This window comes from Neofelis nebulosa, chromosome 13 (genome assembly GCF_028018385.1).
Source record: "Neofelis nebulosa isolate mNeoNeb1 chromosome 13, mNeoNeb1.pri, whole genome shotgun sequence".
Classification (NCBI taxonomy): Eukaryota; Metazoa; Chordata; class Mammalia; order Carnivora; family Felidae; genus Neofelis; species Neofelis nebulosa.
In genome coordinates, this window is record NC_080794.1 from 12,671,600 (window position 1) to 12,684,923 (window position 13,324).

The following is a 13,324-nucleotide window of genomic DNA, read 5'->3' on the forward strand; positions in this document are numbered from 1 at the left end:
TATATATATATATATATATATATATATATATATATATATATATATATATCACATTTTCTTTATCCAGTCATCCATCGATGGACATTTGGGCTCTTTCCACACTTTGGCTATTGTTGATAGTGCTGCTATAAACATGGGGGTGCATGTGTCCCTTCAAAACAGCACACCTGTATCCCGTGGAGAAATGCCTAGTTGTGCAATTGCTGGGTCGTAGGGTAGTTCTATTTTTAGTTTTTTGAGGACCCTCCATACTGGTTTCCAGAGTGTCTGCACCAGCTTGCATTCCCACCAACAATGCAAAAGAGATCCTCTTTCTCTGCATCCTCGCCAACATCTGTTGTTGCCTGAGTTGTTAATGTGAGCCATTCTGACAGGTGTGGTATCTCATTGTGGTTTGAATTTGTATTTCCCAGATGATGAACGATGTTGAGCATCTTTTCATGCATCTGTTAGCCATCTGGATGTCTTCTTTGGAGACTTGTCTCTTCATGTCTTTTGCCCATGTCTTCACTGGATTATTTGTTTTTTGGGTGTTGAATTTGATAAGTTCTTTATAGATTTTGGATACCCTTTATCTGATATGTCATTTGCAAATATCTTCTCCCGTTCTGTCGGTTGCCTTTTAGTTTTGCTGATTGTTTTCTCTGTGCAGAAGCTTTTTATCTTGATGAGGTCCCAATAGTTCATTTTTTGCCTTTGTTTCCCTTGCCTCTGGAGACGTGTTGAGTAAGAAGTTGCTGTGGCCAAGATCAAAGAGGTTTTTGCCTGCTTTCTCCTTGAGGATTTTGATGGTTTCCTGTCTTACATTTAGGTCTTTCATCCACTTTGAGTTTATTTTTGTGTATGGTGTAAGAAAGTGGTCCAGGTTCATTTTTTGCCTGTCACTGTTCAGTTTTCCCAGCACCACTTGCTGAAGAGACTGTCTTTATTCCACTGAATATTTTTCTTGCTTTGTCAAAGATTAGTTGGCCATATGCTTGTGGGTCCGTTTCTGGGTTCTCTATTTTGTTCCATTGATCTGAGTGTCTGTTTTTGTGCCAGTACCATACTGTCTTGATGATGACAGCTTTGTAGTATAGCTTGAAGTCTGGGATTGTGATGCCTCCTGCTTTGGTTTTCTTTTTCAAGATCCCTTTGGCTATTCGGGGTCTTTTCTGGTTCCATACAAATTTTAGGATTATTTGTTCTAGCTCTCTGAAGAATGCTGGTGTTACTTTGATAGGGATTGCATTGAATATGTAGATTGCTTTGGGTGGTATCGACATTTTAACAATATTTGTTCTTCCTATCCAGGAGCATGGAATCTTTTTCCATTTTTTTGTGTCTTCAATTTCTTTCATAAGCTTTCTATAGTTTTCAGTGTTTAGATTTTTCACCTCTTTGGTTATATTTATTCCTAGGTATTTTATGGGTTTTGGTGGATTGTAAATGGGATCGATTCCTTGATTTCTCTTTCTGTTGCTTCATTGCTGGTGTATAGGAATGCAACTGATTTCTGTGCATTGATTTTATATCAAGCAACTTTGCTGAATTCATGAATCAGTTCTAGCAGTCTTTTGGTGGAATCTTTAGGGTTTTCCATATAGAGTATCATGTCGTCTGTGAAGAGTGAAAGTTTGACCTCCTCCTGGCCGATTTGGATCCCTTTTATTTCTTTGTGTTGTCTGATTGCAGAGGCAAAGACTTCCAATACTATGTTGAATAACAGTGGCGAGAGTGGACATCCGTGTCTTGTTCCTGACCTTAGGGGGAAAGCTCTTAGTTTTTCCCCACTGAGGATGATATTAGCATTGGGTCTTTCTTATATGGCTTTTATGATCTCGAGGTATGCTCCTTCTATCCCTACTTTCTTGAGGGTTTTTATCAAGAAGGGATGTTGTACTTTGTCTACATCTACTGAGAGACTCATGTGATTCTTGTCCTTTCTTTTATTGATAATGATGAATCACGTTGATTGTTTTGTGGATATTGAACCAGCCCTGCATCCCAGGTATAAATCCCACTTGGTCGTGGTGAATAATTTTCTAATGTATTACTGGATCTGGTTGGCTAATATCTTATTGAGGATTCTTGCATCTGTGTTCATCAGGGAAATTGGTCTACAGTTCTCCTTTTTAGTGGGGTCTTTGTCTGGTTTTGGAATCAAGGTAATGCTGGCTTCATAGAAAGAGTTTGGAAGTTTTCCTTCCATTTCCATGTTTTGGAACAGCTTCAAGAGAATAGGTGTTAACTCTTCCTTAAATGTTTGGTAGAATTCCCCTGGAAATCCATCTGGCCCTGGACTCTTGTTTTTGGGGAGACTTTGATTACTAATTCTATTTCTTTACTGGTTATGGGTCTGTTCAGATTTTCTATTTCTTCTGTTTCAGTTTTGGTAGTGTATATGTATGGAGTTTGTCCATTTCTTCCAGATTGCCCATTTTATTGGCATATAATTTCTCATAATATTCTCTTATTATTGTTTAGGCAACAGGCCCTGCTCATCGTTTCATGTCTGTATGTTGGCTGCTCTTTGAGATAGTTGCCACCCGTACTCAGCTAGTACCCAGGAGTTTGCATGGTATAAAATGTGGCTGCCCCTTGGCAAAGACCGTGGATGGGTTGCCTTCTCTCCTATGGCGTTGTGAGCATGATAGCAATGTATTTGACAAATCTACCATAACACAAGAAGTTGAATGGAAAATTAATGGTTTGGGTTCCTTCAAGAGGTGACAGAGCATGGAACCAAGAGCACAGAGAACTTGATTTGGACTGAAACAAGAGGAGACCTTATTTTCCAAGAGAAGATTGGAAGGATGGACGCACAGGTTGATAAATTTTCTTGGTTTAGCAGGAGGGAATTGATGGATTTCAAGCTGATGGCCTCAGTTTCCTCAATGACTTAGGACGCAAGACTAAAGAGATGGGACAGTAGAATTTAGGTCTTCAGAATATGGAAATGGCTTGGATTTACAACTGAGAGGAATGGGAAACACAGAAATTTAGGTGGTCAGCTCTGGGAATCCAACAGAGCATAGAAGACTTGAATTGCTTGCGGTAGTGCAATTTTATCCAGAAGTGGACGTTGCCTGTTGTGTCTCCCAGAGTGGAAATGAAAAAATTTCAATTCTGTTGTTCTACATTATTCTAATTTGTCTTAGGCAGAACTTTTCTGGGACATCTGGATGACTCAGTGGGTTAAGTATCTGACTCTTGATTGCAGCTCAGGTCACGATCTCACAGTTCATGAGTTGGTTCAGGAGTTTGAGCCCCACATCAGGCTCTGCGCTGACAGCATGGAGCCTGCTTGAGGATCTCTTTCTCCCTTTCTGTCTGTTCTTCCCCACTCTCTTAATCTCTTTCTCTCTCAAAATAAATACATAAACTTAAAAAAATGTAGAGCTTTTCTAATCCATCCATTATATTAAAGAATACGGTATTTTTCCCAGATTATTCATAGGATTTCTAAAACAGTCATTCCACTTTTAAGATTGCATGATGTCAAATATAGTATTTTAAGTTACATCTATAATGCTTTTTTTGGGGCGCCTGGGTGGCGCAGTCGGTTAGGCGTCCGACTTCAGCCAGGTCACGATCTCGCGGTCCGTGAGTTCGAGCCCCGCGTCAGGCTCTGGGCTGATGGCTCGGAGCCTGGAGCCTGTTTCCCATTCTGTGTCTCCCTCTCTCTCTGCCCCTCCCCCGTTCATGCTCTGTCTCTCTCTGTCCCAAAAATAAATAAAAAACGTTGAAAAAAAATTAAAAAATTATAATGCTTTTTTTTTTTTTTTTTTTTTTTTAAATTTTTATTTTTGGGACAGAGAGAGACAGAGCATGAACGGGGGAGGGGCAGAGAGAGAGGGAGACACAGAATCGGAAACAGGCTCCAGGCTCCGAGCCATCAGCCCAGAGGCTGACGCGGGGCTCGAACTCACGGACCGCGAGATCGTGACCTGGCTGAAGTCGGACGCTTAACCGACTGCGCCACCCAGGCGCCCCACATCTATAATGCTTTTAAAAAAGGTTCCTAAAGAAGATGGCTTTCTGATGCAGAAACAATAAAGAAAGGAAAAGGGTAAATACTATGGGGGGAAGGGTAGACTGTCTGTGTAAGCATAGAAAGTATCGATTAAAAAAATGGTTTCTGGGGGCGCCTGGGTGGCTCAGTCAGTTAAGCGACTGACTCTTGGTTATGGCTCAGGTCCTGATCTCAGGGTTCATGAGTTCAAGCCTGCATCAGGCTCCGTGCTGACAGTGTGGAGCCTGCTTGGTATTCTCTCCCTCTCTCTGCCCCTCCTCCATTTGTGCTGTCTCTTCTGCTCTCAAAATACATAAATAAACTTAAAAAAAATTTAAACCGTGGTTTCTGAAATTAGGCTTTCTGGTTTTCAAATTCCAGGTGCATCACTTAATATCTGTGAGATCTGGAGCAAGTTAAACTGTTGCCTCAACTGAGCATACTATCTATATCATAGGGTTGTTGATAGGATTAAATGAAGCAGTTTATATAAAGATGTGCTATAGTTCCTGGCCCCAAATCAGTGTGTAATGTTTACTGAGCACAATTAAGATGTTTCTTATTGTCGATTTTCCTTTAGCCAAGTAAACTGACAATGGCCAGCTTGTCATAGATCTTTGTGATCTCACAACTACATTAAGCAACTAACTTCGTGCCTGTGCCAAGAAAGCTTTAACTCTAGTATCTTACTGCCCTGCTGTTTCACTTTTCCTTTCCTGGTCATTGATTTAGTGCTTATTTGTTTTTTATTGCAGTAGAAACAGCCAAGAGAAGAAGGGACCATATGTATGGATGGGGCTGGTACGATCCATGCTTCAACAGCAGTCCCTTCAACCTTGCTTGAATGTGGAGGTTCGATAGACCACCAGACTCCAGAGATAAACTACCTTGGCTTGAAAGGAACGCTATCATCACTGATAGCTGGCCACTATGTTGTTCGCCAGCATATGAAAGCTACGCTGAATTGTTTAACAACGTTGTGTTTCAACTGATGAGTAGAAAACTTCACTGAACCATGCACAATAATAGAGGTGACCTTTTATTTTACATTCTCTATTATACCTTGCTATGGGAGTTATTTTGCAGTGACAAACGTTCCCGTCTAGTGTCTTAACACATCTTAAGATTTTGATAGGATTTTGATCTTAAGAATTGAAGGAAATTCTTCCTTCCCATCGAATGTTGGTTCTAAATCCATTGAACTATTTTAAGTGTTTAAATTGCCAGTATTCTTTTTGTGCTTTGCTATTCACTTTCTGGTCCTGGTCTACAAGGATTTTCCTGTACATGCCAGTACTGTTGTTCAGAGACATCATTTCCTTGAGAAGTCCCCTCCAAAATGTCTTGTTATCCCATCACAAAGATGAATAATGTGTTCTAAATCCTGGTAAAAATTTCTCCTCTTCCTTGTGTTTTTCAAGTACAAGCATAGACAACGGCAATAATTTAAACATCTTATTTTTCCCCGAAATGTTAGCTTTCCAAAATTGGAAGATCTCTTTGAGTGATTAGATCTTTAAGATAATTGGTTAGCTGGCTTTAAAGCCATCGTTATTTCCTTATTCCCAAGAACAGAGAACTTTCAGAGAAAAGTTTATTAGTTCTTCTTTAATACATTAATAAGTTTCACGTTGTCTCACTGGCCCACACATGAACCAATCTTTCAGGTTTTGTCACTGTTTTCTTGTAACATAAACCCGTATTTCTTGGGTTGGGTTGCTTTGCCTATACTGTGTATCAGTAGGTGTTTCTAAGCTAGGAAAGCAGTGTAGGCATCTATGAACTCACATACTTGGTGGCAGCATTTTTAGTAAACAGGATAACTGCTCCAACTGAAGCAACCATTATTGTTCCATAAACAACACCCGTCATTCCCCCGCCTTTTTTGTCTTATATCTTGCACTGCCTTGTCTGATTCTGTACTCTAGGAGATAAAGCAGTTACTGCTAAATCATTCATTAGTTAATACCTTAGATGCAAGAGCCATGGTGAAAACTTGGTTGATCCTCAGATATTCATGCCTTGCATTAAGTAGACTGTCAGCAATTATTTGTTAAAAGGGTGTAAGTATGAATGAATAAATGACATAGAGCAGACAGTATGAGAAGGTGAAATGTGGTAATAATATTGCTTTGTATTTATGCAATGTAATTACGTTCCCAGCTATCCATGACATTGTGGATGTGGAAATCAAAACAAAGGTTAGGTGCCTTGTCTAAAGTCGTCTCATCTAACTAGTACTTAGTAGAACCAGTTCTGGAATGTTTCAGTGGAAAGAGCCATCTTTGTGTTTCTTTTCCTGACACCTACCCCATTCCTTCCAAATGAACAGTGACCTCAAAAAGTGTCATTTGTAGCTGGGGCTAAAAGTATAAATATTGCGTATAACGCTATAATAGTTACTATTAGTAAACCACTCAACATTCATTCTGCCTTTTTTCTTGGAATCAATGTGTGTACGTATTCACCTTCAAGGAAGGTCACTCTGTCCCCACTTAAGGGAAGAGTCCTGATTGGTTTAAACCAATCCTGGTAACTATATTGTTCTTGCCAGTTTTTGTTAAATAAAGAGCATGTCAGGCACCTGGGTGGCTTAGTCATTAGGTATCTGAATCTGACTTCAGCTCAGATCATGATCTCACAGTTTGAGAGTCTGAGTCCCTCATGGGGGTGATCTCGAGCCATGCTTTGGGTGAGCTCATGCCCCACTTCAGGTGAACCCTGCTTCTCTCTCCCTCCCTCTCTCTCTCTGCCTCTCATAGGATTCTGTCTTTCTCTCTCCCTCTTTTTCTCTGCCCCTCACTCACTTGTGCCCTCTCTCTCTCTCTTTAAAAAAAAAAAAAAAAAGAACATGTCACTCAATTCTAGGCACTGAGATATGAAGGACCATCTACTGAGCAGTTTCTGAGAAAGTTGTTTTGGTTCTAAAAAAGACGAGTGATGGGGCAACAAACACTCAACACTTTATAGGATCAGTGGATTGGAGATCCTAATGACTCAAAGGAGTATTGCAGTTGGCACAGTTCAATATTCTGGAAGGAAAGGAGATGGTATTCAGTGAATGAAATGCCTAAAATGGGTACTTCAAAGATGGTGGAGTACTTCTTATTGATTAAATGAGACAGTTTAGAGTATAAGATTAAGAAAACTTAGCCAAGGCAAGTTATAGAATACAATTCTTTTAGAATTAAGGAGATACAAACAAAGAAAAAAAAAACAGCACAAGAAATCCCGACTCAAAATTTTTCCTCCGGTTCCAAATTTCTGTTCCTGCAGGATTTAAGCCCCAGTAGATCCTCACCTTCTAAAAGTCTATGCACTTCTCCCTCTATGCACCTCAAATCCCCAGCTCACTCAACAACTATTCCATGAAACTTATTTAAAAAAATTTATTTTACACCAACATTTTGTTTTTGATAGATTGGACTGATGGTTCGCAAAGACGAAAGAGATGGACAGCACCGAGATGCCAATAATTTTAAATATAATCTTAAAAAAAAACTTCATTCTTAAAGTGAGTGAGAACAGTATACATAAGGAAGAGGCAACTGCCCTGGTCATTGTCACACCCGGATGTGATGACGGTACCTGCCGCGGGCATCTTGCAAGCAGACAGGAGCCAGTTTGCAGACAAGACCAGCACAGCAAGATGACATGGCCGAATGTGGACCCGAGTCCTTCGTGATACTGTGGAGCTGATCAAGTAACCCAGGAGTGTGCTTGCCGTGGGCGTCCTGGCATCTAAGGTAATACCCATCTTTACTGTTTAAACTACCCTTTGTCTCATTATTCTCCGCAGAAAGTCTCCTAATTGGTATAAGTGCCCATTAAGCCTCATTAGCCCCTTAGGTTAAACGTCCTGTTGTGCCTTTCTTGATCTTGCTGAAGTCACCTCTTGAGAATAAAAGCAAATCCCAGATGGTGACTTTCTGATCCCAGCTCCTTAGACTGAGGTCTCTCACTCAGAATGATCATGGTTCAGGAAGAAGCACAGGGAAGAAGAGGAGGTGTGGGCGGTGACGGTAATCTGGGTCAGACGAGGTGAAGTGTGAAGGCTAAGCAGGAGATACAATTGAACCTCAGAGAGAAGGCACCTCTCCCAAGCACAGCCCTAGAAAGCCAGTCCTAGGGACTTATGAGCCACATCTCTGGGGAGAGTGGTGGAATCCACGTTACCGTACTGGCATCACTTAGATCCGTGCTTTTCCCTCAAGGGGAGGAATCGTTGTTCATAGGATATCAGAGGACTCTTGTCATGCTTGTCTTCTTCAGAACGAGACCCAGTTATAAGGTGTTTCATGATGACATCACAGTCTAAAAATGAGAGGCTTGGTTTCAGTTTTTCCTGTAAATACCCAAGAGGCTCATGGCATTGGTCTCTCTCAGCTGGACACAAGTCTTAAGCGAATGGCCTAAACATCCAGTCTGGGGCTGTTCTCTCCCATGACCTTAATTAAACCTTTTTTGAACATCTTCATAAAGACATAGTAGTATTCTATTTGTTATATGAGAGCTGTTCATGTGGATTAAGCAGTGAATCTAACAAATAGGCTATTCTTTGTCTGATGGCACAGAGGTATTTATTTATTTTTATGTTTTAGGCATTTAAGGAAAAAATTAATTCCTGGATATGTTAAATTGAGTTTGAGGGAAAAAGTAACAATAATAAGGATTAGAGCAGAAATAGAGAATGCAAAAACAATAGAATCAATGAAACCAAAAACTGTTTCTTTGGAAAGATGAACAAATTGACAAACCTTTAGTTAGATTAAGAAAGTAAAAAAAGAATACTTAAACTACTAAAATCAGAAGTGAAAGAGGAGATATTACTACTGACTACGGCAATAAAAAAACAGCATAAGAGAATACTAGGAATAGCTGTATACCAAATAAATTGTATATCCTGGAGGAAATGGACAAATGCCTAGAAACACTCAAACTACCAAAACTGGCTCAAGAAGAGATAGAAAATCGGAAAAGACCTTTAATAAGAAGATTAGATCAACAATCAAAAATCTCCCAACAAAAAACCAAAACCAAAAGCAAAACAGAACAAAAAAGTCTCCCAACAAAGAAAGGCCTATTAAATGAATAGAAGAGGAAAAAATACTTCTCAATTCCTTCCTTGAGGCTGGCATTACCCTGATATCAAAGTCTGACAAGACACTACAAGAAAAGAAAACTACAGACCACTATCCTTTACAAATATAGACACCAAAATCCTCAACAGATGCTAGCAAATGAAATTCAGCAGCATATAAAAAGGATTATACACCACAGCCAAGGGGGGATTTAGGCAATAGTGGTTCAGCATACAAAATCAATCACTACATTAATAGAATGAAGGTTGGGGAGAGCCACATGGTCATCTCAATTGATGTGGAAAAAGCACTTGAGGCGTCTGGTTGGCTCAGTCGGTTGAGCGTCTGACTTGAGCTCGGGTCATGATCTCACAGTTTTGGGTTCCAGCCCTGCATGGGGCTCTGTGCTGACAGCTCGGAACCTGGAGCCTGCTTCTGATTCTGTGTCTCCCTCTCTCTCTGCCCCTCCCCCACTCATGCTCTGTCTCTCTCTCTCTCTCTCTCTCTCTCTCTCTCTGTCTCTCTCTCAAAAAAAAATGTTAAAAGAAAAAGCACTTGATAACATCCAACATCCCTTCATGATACAAATATTCAATAAACTAGGAATAGAAGAGAACCTTCTCAGCATGATAAAGGCTATATATAAAAAACCTACAGCTAACATCATACCCAATGGGAAAGGATAGAAAGCTTTTCCTCTAATCCTGGGAACAAGACAAGAATGCCTGTTTTTGCCACTTCTGTTCAACATAGAGTTGGCAGTTCCAGAGCAATTAGACAAGAAAAAAGAAATAAAGTACACCCAAATTGGAAATGAAGAAGAAAAACTGCCTATATGACAGATTACGTAAATGTAGAAAACATTAAGAATTCATGCAAATATGCATACATACTCCCCCACATACTCCTTTTAGAGCTAATTAATGAATTCAGCAAAATTGAAGGCTACAAAATGACACAAAAATCAACTGAATTTTTATATACTAGCAATGGAAAATCTGAAAAGGAAATTAAGACAATTCCATTTGCAATAACAGCCAAAAGAATGAAATACTTAGGAATAAATTTAACCAATGAGAGGCACAAAACTTCTATACTGAAAACTATAAAACATTGCTTAAAGAATTAGAGAAACCGATGGGGTTAAGATTGCAAAGCAGCATGGAGCCTTTAAGTTTGTCTTATTCCTGAAACTCAGCTAGATCACCACCAAATCACTTTGAACACATAGGAAATTGATCTGAGGATTAAAACAACAGTCTGCATAGCGTGAGCTGCAGAACTCGGTACGTACACAGTGTGGAGAGGTAAACTGAGGGAGGCAAAAGTCATGGAAGATAGGGAGCTATATTCACAGAGAGAGAAAGAGAAAGGGAGAGAGTGAGGCGTATGGAGATCATTCAAAAAAACACCATCCCCCCCCCTCCCAAAAGTAGCTGGAGAGAAAGAGTGAAAACACTCACAGGGGACTGAACAAGAAATCTATTCCAAAACCACTGATGGGAAGAAAGGAGAGAGTTTCCATACCACCAGGATTCTACAAACAGTGGAACACAGAGTCTGAAGTTTTGGAGCTCAGTGCCTGGTGCTGTTCTAGTGAGGAAGTAGGGTGAATCCCCAGGAGCAGGCAGCAGGGTCTAAGAGGTCCATGTGCCACACAGGAGAAGTGGTTCCCCTGCTAGGAGGGCATTTGGTAGAGGCCCTATGGCCTCCCCGCAGGCAAAGGTTCTAGCGGACCCTGGAGAGTACCCACGTTTGCTGGTATTGGGACAAAGACACCAGAGTGTGGTGAAACCTGGCGCTGGCTGGGTATTGTGGTTTGCCATTAATCTCTGCCACTGCAGGATCCCACAAATGTTTTCTGGGGCAAGCTTGCACCGGCCATTGCTCAGTAATACCCTCCCCCAGAGAGTTGGGGGTCCAACCCACAGGAGTCTCTGAAGTGTGGGGTTTTGAAACACAACCCGATCTGAGACAAAACTCTTGAGGGAAGTGCTCCCTGGCAGGGGGATGGCTTGGACATAGGGTAAGGGCGGGAGTGGATGGAAGCCTGAGACAAAGGAGGGATGTGTGATTGCGGGTCAATGAGACCACAAAGTTCCTGTGCCAGAGGCAGGGGAACCGGGTGAAGCCATTTCCACCTTTCCAGTGCATGCACATACATGCCACACTGATTCCACCCCAGTAAGCTAAGCAGTGCCACCCAGTGGAGAACAGAGCTGTTACACCAAATTGTGCCTAACTGCACCCTCCAAGCACATCCCACACAAGACCAGCACAAATCACTCCACCTGCTTAGTATGCGGACTATAGAGGGCTTCATAGTGTCAGTTTTAGGGGAAACTGGATGTAACTTCATTTGGGTTTCATTCTGTTTGCTGGTTAGCTTACTTGTTTGTTTCCTTTGCTTTTGTTTTTGCTTAAATTGTTTTCTTCTTTCTTTTCTTTTTCTTTCTTGAATATAGAAAGAAAATTTTGTTTTTATTTTTTAATTTTTTTAAGTTTTTTATTATATTTCATTTTCTTTTTTTATTTTATTCTGTTTTATTATATACATTTTAAAAAATTTCTTACCCTTTTTTTCTTTCCTTTCCCTTTGTACTCTGTTCTATCAAACTTCTTTCAACAAGCAGACTAAACCACACCTAGGATCTAGCCTCCTTTATTTGATTTTTTGTGTTTTTTTTATTTAAAATTTTCTTTTTATTAATGTTTTTCTTCCCCTCAAATGACAAAATGAAGGAATTCACTCCAAAAGAAAGAACAGGAAGAAATGACAGCCAGGGACTTAACACAGACATAAGTAAGATGTCTGAACTAGAACTTAAAACCATGATAATAAGAATACTAGCTGGGGTTGAAAAAAAGCAAAGAAGACACCAGAGAATCCCTTTCGGCGGAGATAAAAATAAAATCTAGATAGGCAGAAATTAAAAAGGCTATAATCAAGATGCAATCTCAAATGTATGCCACGATGGCAAAGATGGATGAAGCAGAGCAGGGAATCAGCGATATAGAAGATAAAATTATGGAAAATAATGAAGCAGAAAAAAAACAAAGGCAAAGGATCACGATATGAGACTTAGAGAACTCAGTGACTTATTAAAAAGGAATAATATCTGAATCAAAGGAGTCCCAGAAGATGAAGAGAAATAAAAGGGGACAGGAGGTTTATGTGAGCAAAGTATAGCAGAAAACTTCCCTAATCTGGGGAAGGACACAGACATCAAGATCCAAGAAGCACAGAGAACTCCCATTAGATTCAATAAAAACCAAACATCACCAATGCATATCATAGTCAAATTCACAAAATACACAGACAAGGAAAGAATGATGAAAGCAGCAAGGGGGGAAAAAGTCCTTAATGTATGAGGGAAAACAGATCAGGTTTGCAGCAGACCTATCCACAGAAACTTGGCAGGCCAGAGAGGAGTGGCAGGATATATTCAACATGCTGAATTAGAAAAATATGCAGCCAAGAATTCTTTATACAGCAAGGCTGTCATTCAAAATAGAAGGAGAGAAAAAGAGTTTCCCAGGCAAACAAAACTAAAGGAGTTTGTGACCACTAAACCGGCCCTGTAAGAAATTTTAAGGGGGACTTTTTGAGTAGAGAAAAGATAAAATGAGAAAGAGCAATAGCAACAAAGTCCAGAAAGGACCAGAGAACACCACCAGAAACACCCGACTCGACAGGCAACACCGTGGCACTAAGTTCATATCTTTCAGTACTCACCCTAAATGTCAGTGGACTTAAATGTTCCAATCAAAAGACATAGAGTATCAGAATGGATAAAAAATCAAGTACCATCTACATGCTGCTTACAAGAGACTCATTTTAGACCTAAAGACACCTGCAGATTGAAAGTAAGGGGATGGAGAACCATCTATCATGACAATGGTTGTCAAAGAAAAGCTGGAGTAGCCATACTTATATCAGACAAACTAGATTTTAAAGTAAAGATTGTAACAATAAATGAAGAAGGTCATTATATCATAATTAAGGTGTCTATCCACCAAGAAGATGTAACAGTTGTAAATATTTATGCCGCCAATGTGGGATCACACAAATATATAAGCCAATTAAACACAAACATAAAGAAAGTCATTGATGATAATATCATAATAGTAGGGGACTTTAAGACACCACTTACAACAGTGGACAGATCATCGAAGCAGAAAATCAACAAGGAAACATTCTCTTTGAATGGCACGCTGAACTGGATGGACTTAACAGATATGTTCAGAA

At 40.0% G+C, this 13,324-nt stretch overlaps 1 long non-coding RNA gene across 6 annotated transcripts in view; it reads left to right on the plus strand.

Annotated features, from left to right (window-relative positions):
- Positions 1-13,324, plus strand: part of LOC131492619 (uncharacterized) — a 109,658-nt gene that overhangs the window by 4,094 nt on the left and 92,240 nt on the right. For all 6 annotated transcript variants that reach the window (XR_009252187.1, XR_009252182.1, XR_009252185.1 and 3 more), the window contains exons 2-3: positions 4,750-5,025; positions 7,415-7,740. This is a non-coding gene — a long non-coding RNA (uncharacterized LOC131492619). The remainder of the gene's footprint in view (positions 1-4,749; positions 5,026-7,414; positions 7,741-13,324) is intronic.